Below are 18,368 nucleotides of genomic sequence, written 5' to 3' on the forward strand. Positions count from 1 at the left end.
CAAAATATAAAGTGCTGGTTCTTACCTCAAAAGCCTTACATGGTCTAGGTCCAAGGTACCTTAGGGAGCGCCTTCTCCCCCACGTCCCAGTCCACCATCTGAGGCCCTCTGAGGGCTCTCTGCTGCGGCTACCTAATGTGAGACTGGCGGCCACACGCCAGAGGGCCTTCTCCTTTGCCGCCCCTCAGTTGTGGAATGTCCTGCTGGGTGAAGTGCGCCTGCTGACCTCATTGAAGGTTTTTAAGCAGGCATGAAAGACTCTGTTATTCTGGCAGGCCTTCCTTTTTTAGAACTCCTGTTCCTTTTGCTGACTCTTGTATACTGCTTTTAAGCTGTGTTGTTTTCAAGCTGTGTTGTTTTTATTGTTGGATTGTTTTTTAAAAAAAATGTTCATTTTTTTTTTAGTTATATGTTGTTTGTGTATATTGTCTGCGTGCTTTTATGCAAATGGCTTTTAAACTTGCTATATTGTATTTTAATGTTTTAACTTTTGTAAACGGCCCAGACAGCTTTGGCTATGGGGCAGTAGAGAAATAATAATAATAATAATAATAATAATACCACCACCACCACCACCAAATAAATAAAGTCGGGGGCGGGCAGGGCAGAGAAGGGAAGCACTTGAATTATTTCCATTTAGACACTGAAACACTTTTGTGAAATAGCCTCTCTTTTCAGTTTTGAATGGAACCAATTCAGCCTCAAATTTTGTTGAAAGGTTCACAGGAGATTAGAAGGAATCCCCACTGTGAGATTGTGGAAAACTGAATAATTTTCTTCCATTCTGTAGGGCAAATGAAAGTATGTGTATTTTACTTTAATTGTATCATGAGTGAACTGATGTGATTTCTGCCCCTTGCTTTTTTAAAAGATCAAACTTCCCTTACCTTTCAGAAACCTTGTTACCACATCCTAGTATCTCTGCAGTCACAAATATTGAAAAGAGATTGCAGAATTTCAGCTGTAATGTAGAAGAGATGTCTAGGTGGATGCTTCTTCTCACACTTCATCATAATCATCACCTCCAAAGTCAATAAACAATTTGAGTCATCCCAATTTAAGAAAGAAAAAGAAAAGAAATGTATCTGAACTGGCAGTATTCATTCTAGGCCAGGGACGGAGTACCTCTGGCCTGTAGGCCAGATTCAGCCCTCAGATGAATCTCATACTGCCTGTGGGGCCTCTCTCTTCCTGAGCCCCACCTCCTTTTCCTCAGTTTCCATGCTGAGTGCAGCGGTAGGGGCTTCTATTCCTCTGCAGCCAGTATGGAAAAGCAGCAAATTGTAGGTATTGGAGGCCTGATGCAGATGGGGACCCTGATGTGTATTGGGGGCGGGTGTTTAGGGGGACTTAACCCTTTGCCCACCACTGTGGTCCCAGTCCTGAAGCCCCTATCTGCAATTTACATTTGGGAAAAAACTCTGATTTGCTCTGATGTGTATATAGAGATACACATCTCTGCACATCCCCTCCCGCAAGTAATTGCAACTGGTATTAAGTAAACATGATAGATTTATCATTTCTGACTGTCCCTGCAATTCCCCCTCCCCCAGTCTGAAGCTAGTTCAAATGTGTGAATGCAGATTTTCCACAAACTTGTCTTCTATCACATGGGTATTTGCCTTGTCTTGGAGTTCTGCCCCATACTATGAATCAGATTTTGTGTAGCAGATTTTGATAGACATAAGCATTTTTTGTTTATATAATAATGAAATTATACAAAGTATTTTATAAATATAAACAATCCTAAACTCTCATTAAAGCAATCTGCACATTTAAATCACTTGCCATGCTGGCTGGGGATGATGGCTGTTATAGTCCAACACTTCTGGAGGGTGGTTGGGAAAGGCTGATTGAGTCTGTATTTACAACAACAAGAAGCCACACAGAATATACTTGTTATCTTAAGTATGTCACTCCAGGAATAGCAGGATATTTTCAAGCAGCTTCTTTTGATATTGAGATGTGATGTGCAAATTTAAGTGGTTTCAGTGTCCCCCTCAGTGGCATGCTAAAAAGGTGGTGTGAGTAATTAGCATTGATGGAGATCATGCTCCTTGACATTTCCAGCCACAAAGTGGCTTTGAGTGATTATACAAAGATATTTACTTATTAAATATGCTAAATATCACTAAAATGGCAGTCATCAAGGGAAGAAGAAATCCAAATGCACTCTTCTAAGTGAGTCTTATTTATAGCACTACGAGATGCTGTCCTGAAAAGTACAACTCTCATTATCATCTGCACTGGAATTAATTAATATATATTATTTAAATAATTTGCACACTAAACTGGAGGGCAGATTTGGGTCAATGCTTTCCCCCATCAAGATACAGATTAAGCATCAAATACATGCTTTATTGTTACAAGGGAAACATGCTTAGGATGCTCTGACATATTCTGAACTTTGATTATGTACAAAAGGGAGAACACCTATGGGTGTTAAACCTATGGGATTTTAATCCTGAGAATCATGGGAGAGAACAAGTAGGAGAATTAGCTCAGTGGTAGAGCACCTACTTTGCATGCAGAAGGTCCCAAATTCAGTCCCCAGCATCTGTAGGTAAAGCTGGGAAAAATCCTGCCTGAAACCCTGGAGAGCCACTGCCAGTCATTGTCAATAGTACTGAGCTAGATATGGAGCAATGCTCTGAGGCAGCTTCCTATGTTCCTATCCAACAGAAAGGAACTATAAATGAGCCCCACTCAAGTCCAACAACCCATGAACTTTCACAAGAGACAAAATCCATGTGCCAAAGCCTGCTTCTGTCCTTCCCCCATGGTTTACACATGGGAATATTCTCTTGACCACCAAGAAGCCAGAAAGTAAGAAGAAGCTGGGATTTATTGTGGCAAACTCATAGCTGTGCCAGCTGTGGCATCCATGGTAGGTCTACTTAGGGAGCATGTGCATGGTCCCAGGGCATGGCTTCAAGGCACATGACACAGGAACCTCGCCTGAACCTAAGAAGGTCTGGGTCTGGCCAGTATCTGGATGGGAGACCAGAATGCCACCTCAGGTTCCATCACGAAAGTACGGTGAGATACCAAATACAAAAATACATAAATAAATATGTAAATGTATATGTGGTTTGGAAGAGAGGAAGGAGAAGGAGAGAAGGCTTGGACCCAGGACCTCCTCACATTTTGTTGAGGCTAGGGAACCAAAATATTGATAAATCAAAGTGATTTTGCCAGAAACTAAGGCAACAATGAAGTTCAGGAATTAATATCAATAATAATAACAAATTAATACTGCTGTTGCCAACAGTAACAATAATAATAATTCATCACCAATTGGGTTTGCAATACCAACTAAACAATTTAAGATTGCTCCCTTACTAGAAAATATTGCCCTGACCCAGTTTTTGAGAATAATGATTACACCGTATATTGGGCTAAACCTGTAACAGAGAAAATAATAACTTGTTTTATAAACAGACCATAATCCTGGTGAACAACCGCCTGGCCCTGGCCCCACCAACAGCTATTATCTTACAGTACCTCTCATGCATAATGTTGAAACACTGAGAATGAAAATAAAATGAATTACAAAAACCAAAATCTATCTTTGGAAATAAAATGTGTCTGGAAACTCAACTTCCATATCACCTGTGGAAGAGGTTTCAAATAACCTGAAGCAGAACAACAATATACGTGACATTGTTCCTATTACATACAATGCAAAAAGCTGTCATTCTCCAGACTTGCCATACAACCAGGAAATTCCTAAATGAGTGACACTGCTTGTCAGGATTCCCTTTTGCCCCTGCTGTAAACTTCAGAACCCAAATCAAAACTAGGGATGTACGAAAGTCACTTACCTTTTCAAAGGGTGACATTCATGGTGGGGGGGAGGCGCTCCATCCCTCCCCCCAAAATGCTCTCTGGCTGGCTCCGCTCCATGGAGATTCTGCGGAGCCGCTGGCCAGGGCCACCCGCAGCCGGACATCTGGCCGCTGGGCAGCCTGCAGGGATGCAAATGGCGGCAGCCGTAGCCGCCGCCATTTGCATAGGGATGGCGGAGAATTCCGCCACGGCTTTCAGTGAGGCTGAATGCACTGGCATTCGGCCCCCTGAAATCTGTGGCGGAACGGCCTGCCACCCCCCCCGCGGATCCCCCCTGGCACAAGACTTACCTGGGGCAGATGTTCCGGACGGCGGCAGCTCTAGCGACGGCTTCGGCGGCGGCAACAGCGGCTGGTCTTCCGACTGGCTGCTGCCGCCGCCGCCATTTGCAGTCTGGTCTTTTTTTTTTTTTATCCAGATGTGATAGGCTACATAAAGACTTACATAGCCTATCACATCTGGGTAAAAAAACAAAAACAGCATACGCAAATGGCGGTGGCTACAGCGGCCGCCATTTGCGTTCCTTATTTTTCACCTTTTTAGTCTACATAAATATTTACGTAGACTATTAGGGTGAAAATAAATAAATAAATAAATAAATAAATAAATATTTATGTAGGCTAAAACGGCGAATCAAAAAGGAACGCAAATAGCGCCCACTATGCTATTTGCGTTCCCCTTTATTTTCGTTGTAATAGTCTACGTAAATATTTACGTAGACTAAAACGGCAAAAAATAAGGAACACAAATGGCGGCTGCCGTAGCCACTGCCATTTGCGTACGTGTTTTTTTTTTTACTTTGCCATGATAGGCTATGTAAATATTTACGTAGCCTATCACAGTTAAATACAGGGACGCAAATGGCGGCGGCTATAGCAGCCTCCACTTGCGTCCCTGCTGCCCAGCAGCCGGATGTCTGGCTGCGGGCAGAGCCGGCCAGCGGTTCCGCGGAATCCCCGCAGAGCGGAGCTGGCCAGGCAGGACTCTGGGGGGAGGGACGGAGCGCCTCCCCCTCCACCGCAAAGCAGATCCGCGAAACGGTAAGTGACTTTCATACATCCCTACATTTGCATCCCTGTATTTTGCTGTGATAGGCTATGTAAATATTTACGTAGCCTATCACGGCAAAATCCCCACAAAAAACAGCGAATGCAAATGGCGTCGGCTATGGTGGCTGCCATTTGCATTCCCTTTTTTTTTTGCCGTGATAGGTTATGTAAATATTTATGTAGCCTATTATGGCAAAAAAAACAGGGAATGCGAATGGCGGCTGTAGCCGCCACCATTTGCTTTCCCTTTTTTTTGCCGTGATAGGTTATGTAAATACTTACGCAGCCTATCACAGTTTCCGCAGGGACGCAAATGGCATCCCTCTGTTAGCCGTCATAGGTTGCATAAGTATTTACATAGCCTATCACGGCTATAGTGATGAAGGGAATGGCACCGGATAAGGGCAAATGGCACCGGATAAGTGTCCCGTTTCGTGTGCCTTTCGCGGGGTGGGGGGCTTCCTTCCGCCACGGATTTCGGGGGGCTGAATGCACTGGCATTTGGCATCACCGAGATCCATGGCGGAATTCTCTGACAGCCGTAAAACACAGACAAGCAGCTTCAATTCTCAGCTTGTACTCCACTACAGTGGGTCATACAGATACAAATGGTCAGTGACTCACAGTCTACAAAAGAAACACCTTCAGGGAGTTCAAAGGAAAGCTACAAAAGTTGCCCACTGTTTGAAGAAAAGGAGGGCTACTGTCCTAACTTAAGGGTGGGGGTGGGAGATCTCTCTCTCTCTCTCTCTCTCTCGTGAGGCCTCTAAGTGCCGCTGTTCACGCCAGGCCAATTGGGCAGATCGCCTAAGCTCTCCCCCTGCCATTTCTCTCTTGGCTCTGCATCTGTGCTTGGTGTCTAAGAATTCAGGCTCTCCAAGCCTCACCTCTCCCTGTTTGCTGTCTCTCACAGGGGTGTGTGAAGAGAGGCCCTCTCCATCCAGCTGGGCCTTTGAAGCCTGAGGAGGCTGTGTCTCTATCTCTGGACAAGCCTGGGAAATTTCCTCCTCCACCTCCTGCAATTCCTCTTCAGAATCTGAGCCACTGAGCCACTCCCTGTGCTCAGACTCAACTCTGACATCGCTGAATAAGCCATTCGCAAGATGAGTGACATCGCTTAATAAGCCATTTGCAAGACCAAGTTATGCATACATCACTGGGACAATACTCTAGGACAAGTGTGGGGAACCTATTTCAGCCTGAGGGTTGGATTCCATTTTCAAGAGGCTCTCACGGGCCACATTCTACTGGTAGGAAGGGTGGAACGCACAGGGTGTCAGGACTGATTCTGAGCCTATGGAGATAGTTCAGATTCAGAAGGGGAACAACTAGAACCGGGGGAGGCATCTTCCCGAGCAAGTTCAGATATGAATAGGTGTGCTTCTCAGGATGCTAGCACCCAGATGGCTGGGCCTGAAGCCCCTGCCTTTTCCCTTCTCCATGAGAACCCAGGAGGAGAAGAAGAAGAAGGAGAGTGCGGCATGTGACCTGCGGGATGCTAGACTGCAGCACAGAGCTAAGAGGGAAAAGTTAGATAGAGGCAGAGCTCAGATGGTCGACCCAGTTAGCGATGCATGAGGGTTGACAAAAGGGAGCATCACTAGAAGGGTGGGGCATCCCTCCTTAGGTAATTCTAGCCAGCAAGTCTTGTTTCAAACTGCTGGCAACATCGTAGTCTCCTGTTGCCATTCCTTTGTAGTATGAGAGTCTTCGAGGATTTGCATCTGTAATGAACCTGTTGATATTGAATTAAAGGCATGAGACTGAAGTCTCTCTTCTTGTGTGTGTGCACGAGGAAGGAGGGGGCCAAGGGAACATGACACAGCGGGTGAGCCCAAAATACAATAAATAGATAGATAGATAGATAATAGCATATTGTAGCTTAAAGCTCTGACTGCCAGTAACTAACTCAGCCTTAGGAGAGGCATTTCAACCAGTGCTGTGCCCAAAGTTTCTTCCACCTTATTTCTGACCATTCTCATTCAATTTGATAGAAAATAAATTGCTTTCAAAAAGGAATTCAAAGGAGGAGAAATTTCAGAAAAATTCTCATGGCTTTTGTTCAGGGTTCTTGTGCTTCCCTTACTTAGGAGTGTGTATACGTGCCCTGTCTTTCATTGCACAATCATCTCTGCACTGCATTAGAGGCAAGATGTATCCACAATCACCCCTAAGAAATTTAACGTTTGGAAGATACTGGGGAAAGACCTGAGTCCTAAAGAATGACAACTAGAGCTGATCCAAAATTTCTCAGAAGACATTTTTCTCAGACAAGACCTGAGATTTTTATTTTCTACCCCCCTTGAAATAAAAGGCAACTTTGCAGAAGTTCCTGTAATGTTCTTCCCCATTTTTTAGTGGGTTTTGCCTTCCTTCCTCCCCCCCCCCATGCCCCAGAACAATGCTAGGTATGGGGTATTGTGGAGAAATCCAGGTGGAGGCCAGGCTGCCAACACAGTTGCTGCTGTTGACACTTGCAGTGGCAGTGCAAAAAACAAAACCCTTAGAAAAAAAGAAAGAAGTTGTGTTTCCTTTGTGCACAGCTCTAATTTTAACCTCTTAGAATGGGGAAAGAACTGCACAAAAGCCAAGAAACCACCCAGCAGTTAGTGGAGCCAGGGGGTGGAGCCAGGGGGTGGAGCCAGGGCAAGGGGGCACATCCATCTGGGGAACCCTGGAGGGACAAATTGGTACCCCAGGAGGGTTGGATTTGGCCCCAGGCCTGAGGTCCCCACCCCTACTCTAGGGGCTAATGAAGGTAGACCATAGTCAGTTCCATATCCTGGCTAATTTGCATGTACCTGCAGTGAGTGATAACTAACTTCTGGCCTGTGGCATGTTCCCCTGCCATCCTAAGAAGTTGTGTATCTAGGCAGAGGCAATGGCATGGTTCATTCCCATACAAACAATGGCCAGCCAGTAGTGTGAGGTTTGTATGGGAACCACATCACTTCCCCAGTTCATGGGAGTCACTTCTTGTACACATGTTGCCAGAGAAGAGTGGGATCACACCGATTAGGAGAATTTTCCCCAAACATCTTAAATTCTTCCCCAACCTTCACTTCCTACTTGAACACAGAGACATTTGGGGGCAAACAATGCCAGGCAAATAGAAATTGCCCCAGAGAGATGACTCCCCTTATCTATGTTGTGGTCCAGCCACCGCAAGGGTGGCTTTCAAAGGGGAAGAAAAAATGAGAATGGTGTGTCATTCCAGTTTTTTCTTAGCCCTGTGTCAACCTCCAACATTTAAAGAAATTGGAGGGAGCCAATGGTGAAAACAACTTGTTCATACATGATGTACCTACTGTTTGCTGATTTTATTTTGTCTTGATAGTTTAATATTGTTGTTGTGGTTTATGGCCAAGCAAAAGCATTTTCTTACACACACACACACACACGCTAACAGTAAACTCAGTTATCTGAGTGCCAATCTTTATGTAGCCAGAACAGACAAAAGGGAGGTATCACTAGGATCAAGGGGAACCGAAAAGTTTGCAGAAGCTTAAAGAAATGTTTTAGGAAATATCTCCGAGGGATGAGTGTCCCCCCCAAACTATGGAAAACTCTCTCTCTCTCTCTCTCTCTCTCTCTCTCTGTGTGTGTAATTATTTGTAATTATTGACAAAACTGTAGGGTATGGTAAAGAGGAGATGGAGAAAGTGACAGGTAGGGATGTACGAAAGTCACTTACCTTTTCACGGATTGATTCGCAGTGGGGGGGAGGCGCTCTGTCCCTCCCCCCAGAATCCTCAACAGGGGGAGAGGCGATCCGGTCCTACCCCTGGAATCCTGCCCGGCTGGCTCCGCTCTGCAGCGGCTCTGCAGAGCAGCCAGCCAGGTCAGTCCGCAGCCAGAGTTCCGGCCACAGACTGGCTGCTGCGGACGCAAAGCCAGGATGCCGTGATAGGCTACGTAAGTATTTACGTAATACTTACAAAAACGAAACAAAACAAAACAAAAACAAACAAAAAGGGATACAAATAGCGCCCACTACGCTATTTGCGTTCCCCCTTTTTTTGCCTTTAATAGCCTATGTAAATATTTACGTAGGCTAAAACGGCGAAAAATAGGGAATACAAATGGCGGCCGCTGTAGCCGCCGCCATTTGCGTATGCTGGTGGGGGTTTTTTTGCTTGCCATGTTAGGCTACATAAATACTTAAGTAGCCTATCACGGCAAACAGCAGATGCAAATGGTGGCCGCAGCAGCCGGTCGAAAGACCAGCCGCCGGAGCCGCCGCCAGTGGAACATCTGCCCCAGGTAAGCTTTGTCCCAGGGGAAATCCGCGGGGGGTGGGAGGCCATTCCGCCATGGATTTCAGGGGGCTGAATGCCAGTGCATTTGGCCTCACTGAAATCCGTGGCTGAATTCTCCGCCATCCCTAGTGACAGCCTGAGGAAATAGATTGTGATGTGTAGCATGCCATTTCCATACTACTTTCCCTATAGGACAAAGTTAGCCTTAAGCAAGAGGAAATTCTACAGCAGTTTCACACTTTATATTACTACCATATTGACGTCACTGTCCCCTGTGGTAATGAGATGATTCAGAAGGAGTAAATCCAGGTATGCCTGAAGAGTTCTTTTGGTCTGATTCACATTTCCCAGACAAATCTGCAGATCAGAATGCAGTTATATTTCCATTTTTGCATTTCTCCAGATTTTGGAATATAGTTCTCAACTCAAACAAATGTAACAAAAGGGTAGTATCCAGTGGTGGCTCTTGACTTCAGATCCAGAGGGGTGGTGATTCCATTCTGGGTTTTAGTTACCACCAGGCAAAACTCTAAAGGTGCTATCGAAGGTGCTGAACCTTATCCACAAAATGGGTTTACCACTGACCCAAAGGTTTGTAGAAGTAAAAAAAAATGTTTTAGGAAATAATTCCAAGGGATGAGTGCCCCTAGCCAAAACAAACAAACAAACAAACAAAAATAATAAAAACCCATGGAAAACTCTCTCTCTCTCTTAGAGTAGACCCATTGAAATTAATGGGGCTTGTTAGTCATGACTAACAAGCCCCATTCATTTCAATGGGTCTGCTGTAAGTAGGACTAACATTGGATACGACCCAAAAATCTTTAGGGTAAACGTTTTAAGCTAGAATGGTCAGTTCTGGAACCTTCTTGTCTGGATCCTCTCTCTAAATTGATGGCATTAGCTTCTTGGCAGAGGGGGAAGGGCAAGATGGCAAAGGAGTTACATCGACTAGATGCAGCTCCCACCTATACTGGGACAATTGAAGCCATAAATATGAAAAATAATAAGGATTTATTCACAACCAAAGGGAGGAGGAGAAGATTAAGAAAGAGACTGCACGCTATAAGTCCCGCAGAAGAAAAGTTGGAAACAGAGAGGAAGAAACAGCTTAGAATCGAAAGCCTCCTTCCCTCAAACGGGGCTATGTATGCCATGAGTATTAAAAACAGCACAAAGAATAGACTTGTGGCATCGGCCACAAATCAGCACCTCTCAGTCTGTCAAGAGATAGAAAGCAGCCTACTAATTAAAACTCCTGTGAAGGAGAACGCAGGAAAGCATAAATCTCCAGGATGGAAAGTAAACAGTCAAAAGGCAGAATACACTTCTCACAGCCAAATTGCCTTCCTCAACAGTTGGGTGAAATCTTTCTATCTGCAGAAACCCTAATTTTAATTCTAGAGCATTTAAACAAAATTGAAAGGCAATTAGGAGCCTTAATTCAAACGTACGCTCACCCAGTATCCAAGTTAGAGCAAAGAGGTGAGAACGAGGAAGACACCATTGTTACACGCCTCCCCTCTTTTAACCCTGAGCGAATGCAAAATGTACAACATAAGACAAAAGGGAGAGTACAAAGAATACTCCAAGCAAATCAGGTCCTAATATGCTTTCCAAAGAAAGATGCACAGCTTTGGACAAATAAGAAAAGAATCCTTACCTCTTTGACAGAATTACTGAATTGTATTATATCTCCGTTGGATTTAAAACACTTCCATTTTCTGCCATCGCAAATGGACTGCAAAAGATTATTTCTAGGGATGGCGGAGAATTCCGCCATGGATTTCAGTGAGGCCGAATGCACTGGCATTCGGCCCCCTGAAATCTGTGGTGGAACGGCCTGCCCCCCCTGCCCCCCCGGCAGATCCCCCCAGGGACAAGACTTACCTGGGGCGGATGTTCCAGACAGCGGCGGCTCCAGTGGCAGCTTCGGTGGCGGCTGGTCTTCCGACTGGCTGCCGCCGCTGCCATTTGCAGTCTTGTCTTTTCTTTTCTTTTTTTACATAGACATGATAGGCTACGTAAAGACTTACGTAAATATTTACGTAGACTAAGACAGCGAAAAATAAGGAACACAAGTGGCAGCTGCCGGAGCCGCCACCATTTGTGTACGCGTTTTTTTTTTAACCCAGACGTGATAGGCTACGTAAGTCTTTATGTAGCCTATCATGGTTGAATACAGGGACGCAAATGGCAGCGGCTACAGCAGCTGCCATTTGCGCCCCTGCTACCCAGCAGCCGGATGTCCCGCTGCTGGCGGAGCCGGCCGGCGGCTCTGCGGAATCCCCGCGGAGTGGAGCTGGCCAGGCAGGACTCCGAGGGGAGGGATGGAGTGCCTCCCCCCCGTCGAGGATTCCAGGGGGAGGGATGGAGTGCCTCCCCCCCACTGCGAAGCAGATCCGCGAAATGGTAAGAAACTTTCGTACATCTCTAATTATTCCTAGACTTTAAATCAACAACTGTGCCTTTACAACTTTTCCATTCGGTGCAGCACCTGAGAGGATATGGTATAACCCCTCAGAGAGCCTTTAAATAGCTCAGAGTTAGAGCCCTTGCCAGAGTTAGAAGGGTTAACTATGGCACCACTTTATGTCTTTATGTCTATGGCATCAACAATTTGGTCAGCTGTGGAGGAGTCTAGCCTTGACAAGAAAGATAAACCGCTAAAAAATAATCACCGTGAGCTGGCTGCTAACCACCCAGTCAAGCAGGATGGACTCTTAAAATTAAGGAATAAACTGGATGAGCTACTAATGCCAATGAGAATCAGATTACATGAAGAAAATCTGGCTTTGGAGAGAGACAGTGATGCTTTAGATCTTGACTCTTCTACTCAGACAAGCTTAGCATTTATGAGCTCCTTGGACCTAACTTTGAGTACCCTTGATAATCTTGATATGAAACCAGCTGATAATGTTGGACTGGATAATAGGCTGCTTCACTCTACCAAGGAAAAGCCTATGGTAACAATGAGCCCAGAAATAATAGCAATTTCAAATCTACAATCGTATAGCAAATGGCTAAATCTGGCACTGGAAACTCATCTGAGATATGTATGCCACAGATCGACATAACAAATGATGAGGAAGTGGAACTAGAGATGGAGGCACTGATGGGGTTAAGGGAGTTTACTCCAACAAGGCAATTTGCTGCAATGGAAAGGAAGAACTACAGCTCCTATGCTATGTGTGAAACATCTTTAATAGATCTAGAAAGGACGTTGGATGAGATCCAGACCTGGGGGCCTCAGACTTTTACTGAGGAACTCATAGAAGGATTACAAAATTCAACAAATATTCAGCTTAGTACAGAGTCAGATGATGCTGCAGAAACAGATTGTCAGGCCCCTCCAATACCCCAAGTCAGTGCCTCTAGCCCTCAAGGGATGTCTGGACATTTAAAATCAGGTGTGACATATCCTCAAGTTGAATTCCCATTGGGAGAGAATCGGGTGGACTCATCTGTTCCCTCAATTGGACTGGTCTTAGAGTTAACAACTGAGCTGAGTGAAGGAAAAAAGGGTGCCCAGGAGTTGGAAAGCACCACTCCTGAGACCCAATGACATGCAGACAACCACCATACAAATAAAATTGGCCTTACAACATGGAACACAAATGGCTGGGCCAGAATCCTGCAGGACCCCGAATCAAAAGACTATCTTTCTTCTAAGGATATTGTACTGTTACAAGAAACATGGGTCCAGGGGAATTTGCTATTTAATGGTTTTCAATCATATTCTATTCGAGCAGTCCCTGGGGAGGGACATGGAAGATGTAAAGGAGGTTTAGGAATTTTAATTGCTACATCTTTGTGCGTTAGCACAAGGATGTTGCCACCCTATAAACAATATGCAATGGCTGTTCTTGCTCATTTTGCCTGATAGGATCTGTTGATAATAAATGTCTACTTTCCCCCTCAGAAGAAGAAATCACAGACTGGGGAAATCTGGGCAGAATTTGAAACATATGTAGCAGATCTGCTCCCATCCTATCCCAATACATATGTGGTTCTGGGAGGGGATTTTAATGCCAGGACGGGTCCAAGTGATCACGCCCTATATTCCCAGCAAAAAGCTTATCCCCCTATACCTAGTATAAATGACCTTCCATTTATTCGACAATCTAAAGACTTAAAATCTAACTATTCTGGGCTCTTACTACATCAGTTGACTACAAGGCTTAACCTGCACACCCTTAATGGTGCATTTGGGAAAGACCATCTGATGGAATTCACTTATCTGGCAGGAACCAGAATGAGCCAAATAGACTAGGGTTGGCGGAGAATTTCTCCACGAATCTTCGGGAGGCTGAGCGCTGACGCATTCGGCCCCCCGAAAGTGTTGGGGAAATTCTCCGCTGGCCCCCCGCCCCCCCGGGATGGGACTTACCTTCGGCGAATGTCCCTCTCGGCGGCGGGTCCCAGCGGTTCGGCGGTGGTTCGTCGGGGGCGGGGGCGGCAGCCGGTCTCCCAACTGGCTGCTGCCACCGCCATTGCAAAAAAAAAAAGTAAAGTAAAAAAAAAACAACCACACCCATGATAGGCTACGTAATGATTTACGTAGCCTATCACGGCTAGATTTCCAAAGTCAGCCGTGAGAGGCTACGTAAATCGTCACGTAGCCTATCACGGGTGACTTTGAAAAAAAAAAAAAAGCACGCATGCAAATGGCGGCGCCCATGGGGCGCCGCCATTTGCGTTCCTTATTTTGGCACATCTAGTCTACGTAAAGATTTACATAGACTACGGCGAAAATAAGGGAACGCTATTTGCGTTGCCCTTATTTTCGCCGTAGTCTACGTAAATCTTTACATAGACTAGACGTGCCAAAATAAGAAACGCAAATGATGGTCCCCAATGGAGCCGCCACTTGCGTACTTGCTTTTTTTTTTTTCAAAGTCAGCCGTGATAGGCTACGTGACAATTTACATAGCCTATCATGGCTGACTTTGGAAATCTAGCCATGATAGGCTACGTAAATCGTTACGTAGCCTATCGCAGGTGTGTGTGTGACTTTTTTTTTGCGGCCGGGTAGACGGGGCGCTCCTACCCGGCCTGAATTTTGCTGGCGAGGGATGGGGCGCCTCCCCCCCAGCCTGAATTTCGGCTGGGCGAGGCAGGGTGCCTCCCCCCCTCGCCTGAACTTCGAGGGGAGAAGCGAAGCGCCTCCCCCCCACCGCAAAGCAAGCTGCGGGACAAGGTAAGTCCCTTTCGTCCATCCCTAAAATAGACTATCTTATTGTATTGACAAACTTGATTCCCTTTTTGAAGAACATGGAGGTCATCCCAAAACTTCACAGTGATCATCTTCTGGTCTTATTGACTTGGAAAGCTCCGCACCCCTATCTACGAAGTGCCAATTGTTACATGCCTATGATACTCCCTGAGGGGGAAGCTTACTGTCATGTCAATTGAACTCTAAGGATAGATATGGAATTACGGGCCTTACTTGCATCAGACAACATGCAAAACATTAGGGCATCTCTAATACTTAACACCCAAACAAGGAGCCTGGTGGAATTATATCAGGAGTTAACCCGAGAACTGAAACAAGCCTTTACTCGGAGAGCAAGGGTGCCTCAACAACGGCACCATCTACCCTCGAAGTCCTGGTTTGATAGGGAATGTGTTCAAGCAAAAAAAGCCTTACAGAAGGTCTATCAAATGTATAAATTTAGTTTTGATCTGAAGGCAGCTCAAGATCTTCTTGAACAGACAAAATCCTACAGCTACTGATACAAAAAAAAAAAAAAAGGCTTGGAAGGAGAACTCTGTGAAAATGATTCAAGCAGCTAAATCTAAGGACCTGACCATGTTCTGGTGGTTGATAAAGATCTCGCCAATCTGTGGACCAACATTCCGAGACTGTTATATTCATCCAAGGGCTTGGGAGAAGCATTTCCATCAACTATACAAGGACTCTAATGCTGCCCATACGGCCTGGAATATTGTGCTTGAAGATGCTCTGCCTTGGCCCCTGGTCTTGGCTTCAGAAATTTATGTTCTAGCTGCTGCCCAGATGAAAATGGCCAAGGCACCGGGCGAAGATCTGATCCCCCCAGAGGTGGTCAAAAACAACTTAGAATGGTGGGCCCCGGCTCTAGCATCGCTATTTTCCTACATTGACATGACTGGGCAGATTCCAGAAGATTGGGGCTCTGCCATTATTCTTCCTAAATTCAAGAAGGGAAAGAGAGATGACCCCACAAAATACAGGCCCATCAGTTTATTAAGTATTATTGGTAAATTATATGCTAGGCACCTATATAGGAAGCTCAAAGACTGGTTGGAACAGGATATGATATTGGTGGAGGAGCAGGCAGGCTTCAGGGAGGGTAGCTCTACCATAGATCAATGTTTGGTGCTACAGTATCTCATTGAGAAATACATCTCGAACAAAGTCACCTCGCTTTATGTAGCCTTTATAGACCTTAAGGCAGCTTTCGACTCTATCTTGAGGGTCAAACTATGGAAGAAATTAGAGGCCTCTAACATTGATAGGTGCCTGCTTCTACTCATTCAGGTTCTATATAGGGACACCGCCCTTAAGGTCAGATGTAGTGCTCACGGCCACCTTACAAAGGCTGTTCCAACACAAAAAGGGGTCAAGCAAGGCTGCATTCTCGCTCCACTTTTGTTTAATTTTACATCAATTCAATGGTAGACCAGCTAAACCGTAATGACTTTCATCCCCCCAAAATTGCGGGGAGGCATATAACTACTTTACTATACGCAGATGCTGCTGCTATTATCTCAAGGACTCCAGTGGGCTTAGAAGAGCATTGCGGAAGTTGATGGAATACTGCGAGGAAGAAGATCTGATGATCAATTATCAAAAAACAAAAATTATGACCTTTGCAAAAAAGACCAAAAATCAGATCATGGATGATAAATCAGCACAAGATTGAGCAGGTCTCCCAATTCAAATATTTAGGTGTAGTCCTCCCAGCAAGCAGTTCCAGGAAGGCTCATGGCGAATATGTAGCATTAAATGCACAGAGAAGCTCGTTAGCAATAGCACAATTTATGAGAATGAAAGACGGCCATTATATCCCTTTAGCCCTCCAATTATACCAAGCAAAAGTACTAGCACAATTATTGTACGGCTCTCAATTGGGGCCTTTCCCAAATACCCAAATACTAGAATGTGTACAATCAAAATTTTTGAGAGCAATATTGGGTGTTCCTAGGGATGTCTCCAATGCAAAGATAAGATTAGAGACTGGCCAGATCAAAATTGAAGCTAAGGTTTGGGTGGCTATTCTTGTATATTGGCTCAGATTGTCATATTTTCCAACTGGCCTTGCCCCATTAATTTTGCAAGATGATTTTAAATCCAATTGGATTCAGTTAATTGAACAGAAAATAGCTCTCTTGGGTCTTCCCCTGCAGACTTTATTAAATATGGGTTTTGAACAGGCAATGGAAACTATCAAGCAGCGCATTGCAGATATTGAGAGACAAAGTGACCTCAATAGTGCCCCAGAATTCTATCTTAGGGAAGATTACAGATACATTGTAATAGCTGCACCTTATTTTGAACAACTGGAGCTGTACAAACATAGAAGAGCAATTACCTTGGCCCGCCTCAATGGACTCCCCTCGGCAGTTTTGGAGGGACGGTGCAAAAAGATCCCCTGGTCAGAGCACCTTTGCCCCTGTGGCATGGAACAGATAGAAACTACAGAGCACGTTTTGTTGTGGTGTATATTTTATAGAGACATTCATGCTGCACTCATCTCCCCATTGATGAATTGTTTTCTGGGTCGTACAGGACAACAATATATTTATATATTGCTGTCTGACACTAATTCAATATTTACATATAGTGTTGCCAATTTTTTTGCGGCCACGATAGGTGTTCGAAGAAGGATGCAGAGGGAGCTTGGATTTACCTAGTTCGATGAAATATAAAGTCTGGGGAGTAATGCCATCTACTCAATATGGCCGATATGTGTTACATTAGTACTATACTGTGTTGAAGTGTTTTTCAATTTGGGGATATATATCAGATAATTTTAATGTACTTCTTTTAAATTCATCTATCTATTTTGGGCTGGTCTTTGACTGTAATAAAGTTCTATCTATCTATCTATCTATCTATCTATCTATCTATCTATCTATCTATCATCTATCTATCTTTCAGCAATTGAAGGATATAGCTTGTTCAAAAAGAACAGGAGGAACAGAAAGGGAGGTGGGGTTGCACTGTATGTGAAAAATACATATCTCTCCACAGAAATACAGGAGGAAGAGCTTGGTAGCCCCATCGAGAGCATTTGGATCAAAATAAATGGAGCAAAGAATAAAAGGAACCTGGTGGTCAGAGTCTACTACCGGCCACCCAATCAAGGAGAAGATGAGGATGAAACTTTTGAAAAGCAAATAGCCAATGTTTCAAGGAAGCATGATATAGTAGTAATGGGGGACTTCAATTTCCCCGATATTTGTTGGGAGACAAATTCTGCAAAACATGGACCCTCCAGGAAATTCCTGACTTGTGTGGCGGATAACTTCCTCCTACAGAAAGTAGAGGAAGGAAATAGAGGATCGGCTATCCTTGACTTGATCCTAACCAAGAGAGATGACTTAGAGGATAAAGTAGCAGTTACAGGAACTCTGGGAGAAAGCGACCATGTTGTACTTGAGTTCTTGGTTCTAAGGGAAGCAAAAGCCGAGTTTAGTCAAACGTGTACCCTGGATTTTAGGAAAGCTGATTTTAATAAACTCAGAACAATGATCAGTAAGGTCCCATGGCAAGCAACGCTAACGAGAAAAGGAGTCCAAGATGGGTGGGAGCTTTTAAAAAAGGAAATTCTTAAGGCACAATTACAGACAAGTCCAACAAGAAGAAAAGGTGGAAGACAACAGAAGAAGCCAATGTGGCTTCACAAAAAGCTTAGAGATGACCTGAAAACAAAAAAGGACACACATAAGAAGTGGAAAGAAGGCCAAGTAATAAATGAAGAGTACAGGCAGGTAGCACATAATTGCAGGGATGGTGTCAGGAAGACTAAAGCTGAGAATGAGCTGAGGTTAGCGAGGGATGCTAAAAACAACAAAAAGGCTTTCTTCAGCTACGTGCATAGTAAAAGACAAGGGAAATAAATGGTGGTTCAGCTACTAAATAAGGATGGCAAAATGATAACAGATGACAAAGAAAAGGCAGAGGTGCTCAATTCCTACTTTGGCTCAGTCTTCTCGCAAAAGA

This window comes from Heloderma suspectum, chromosome 5 (assembly GCF_057233095.1).
Source record: "Heloderma suspectum isolate Gila_16-S chromosome 5, 16-S_ref, whole genome shotgun sequence".
Lineage (NCBI taxonomy): Eukaryota > Metazoa > Chordata > Lepidosauria > Squamata > Helodermatidae > Heloderma > Heloderma suspectum.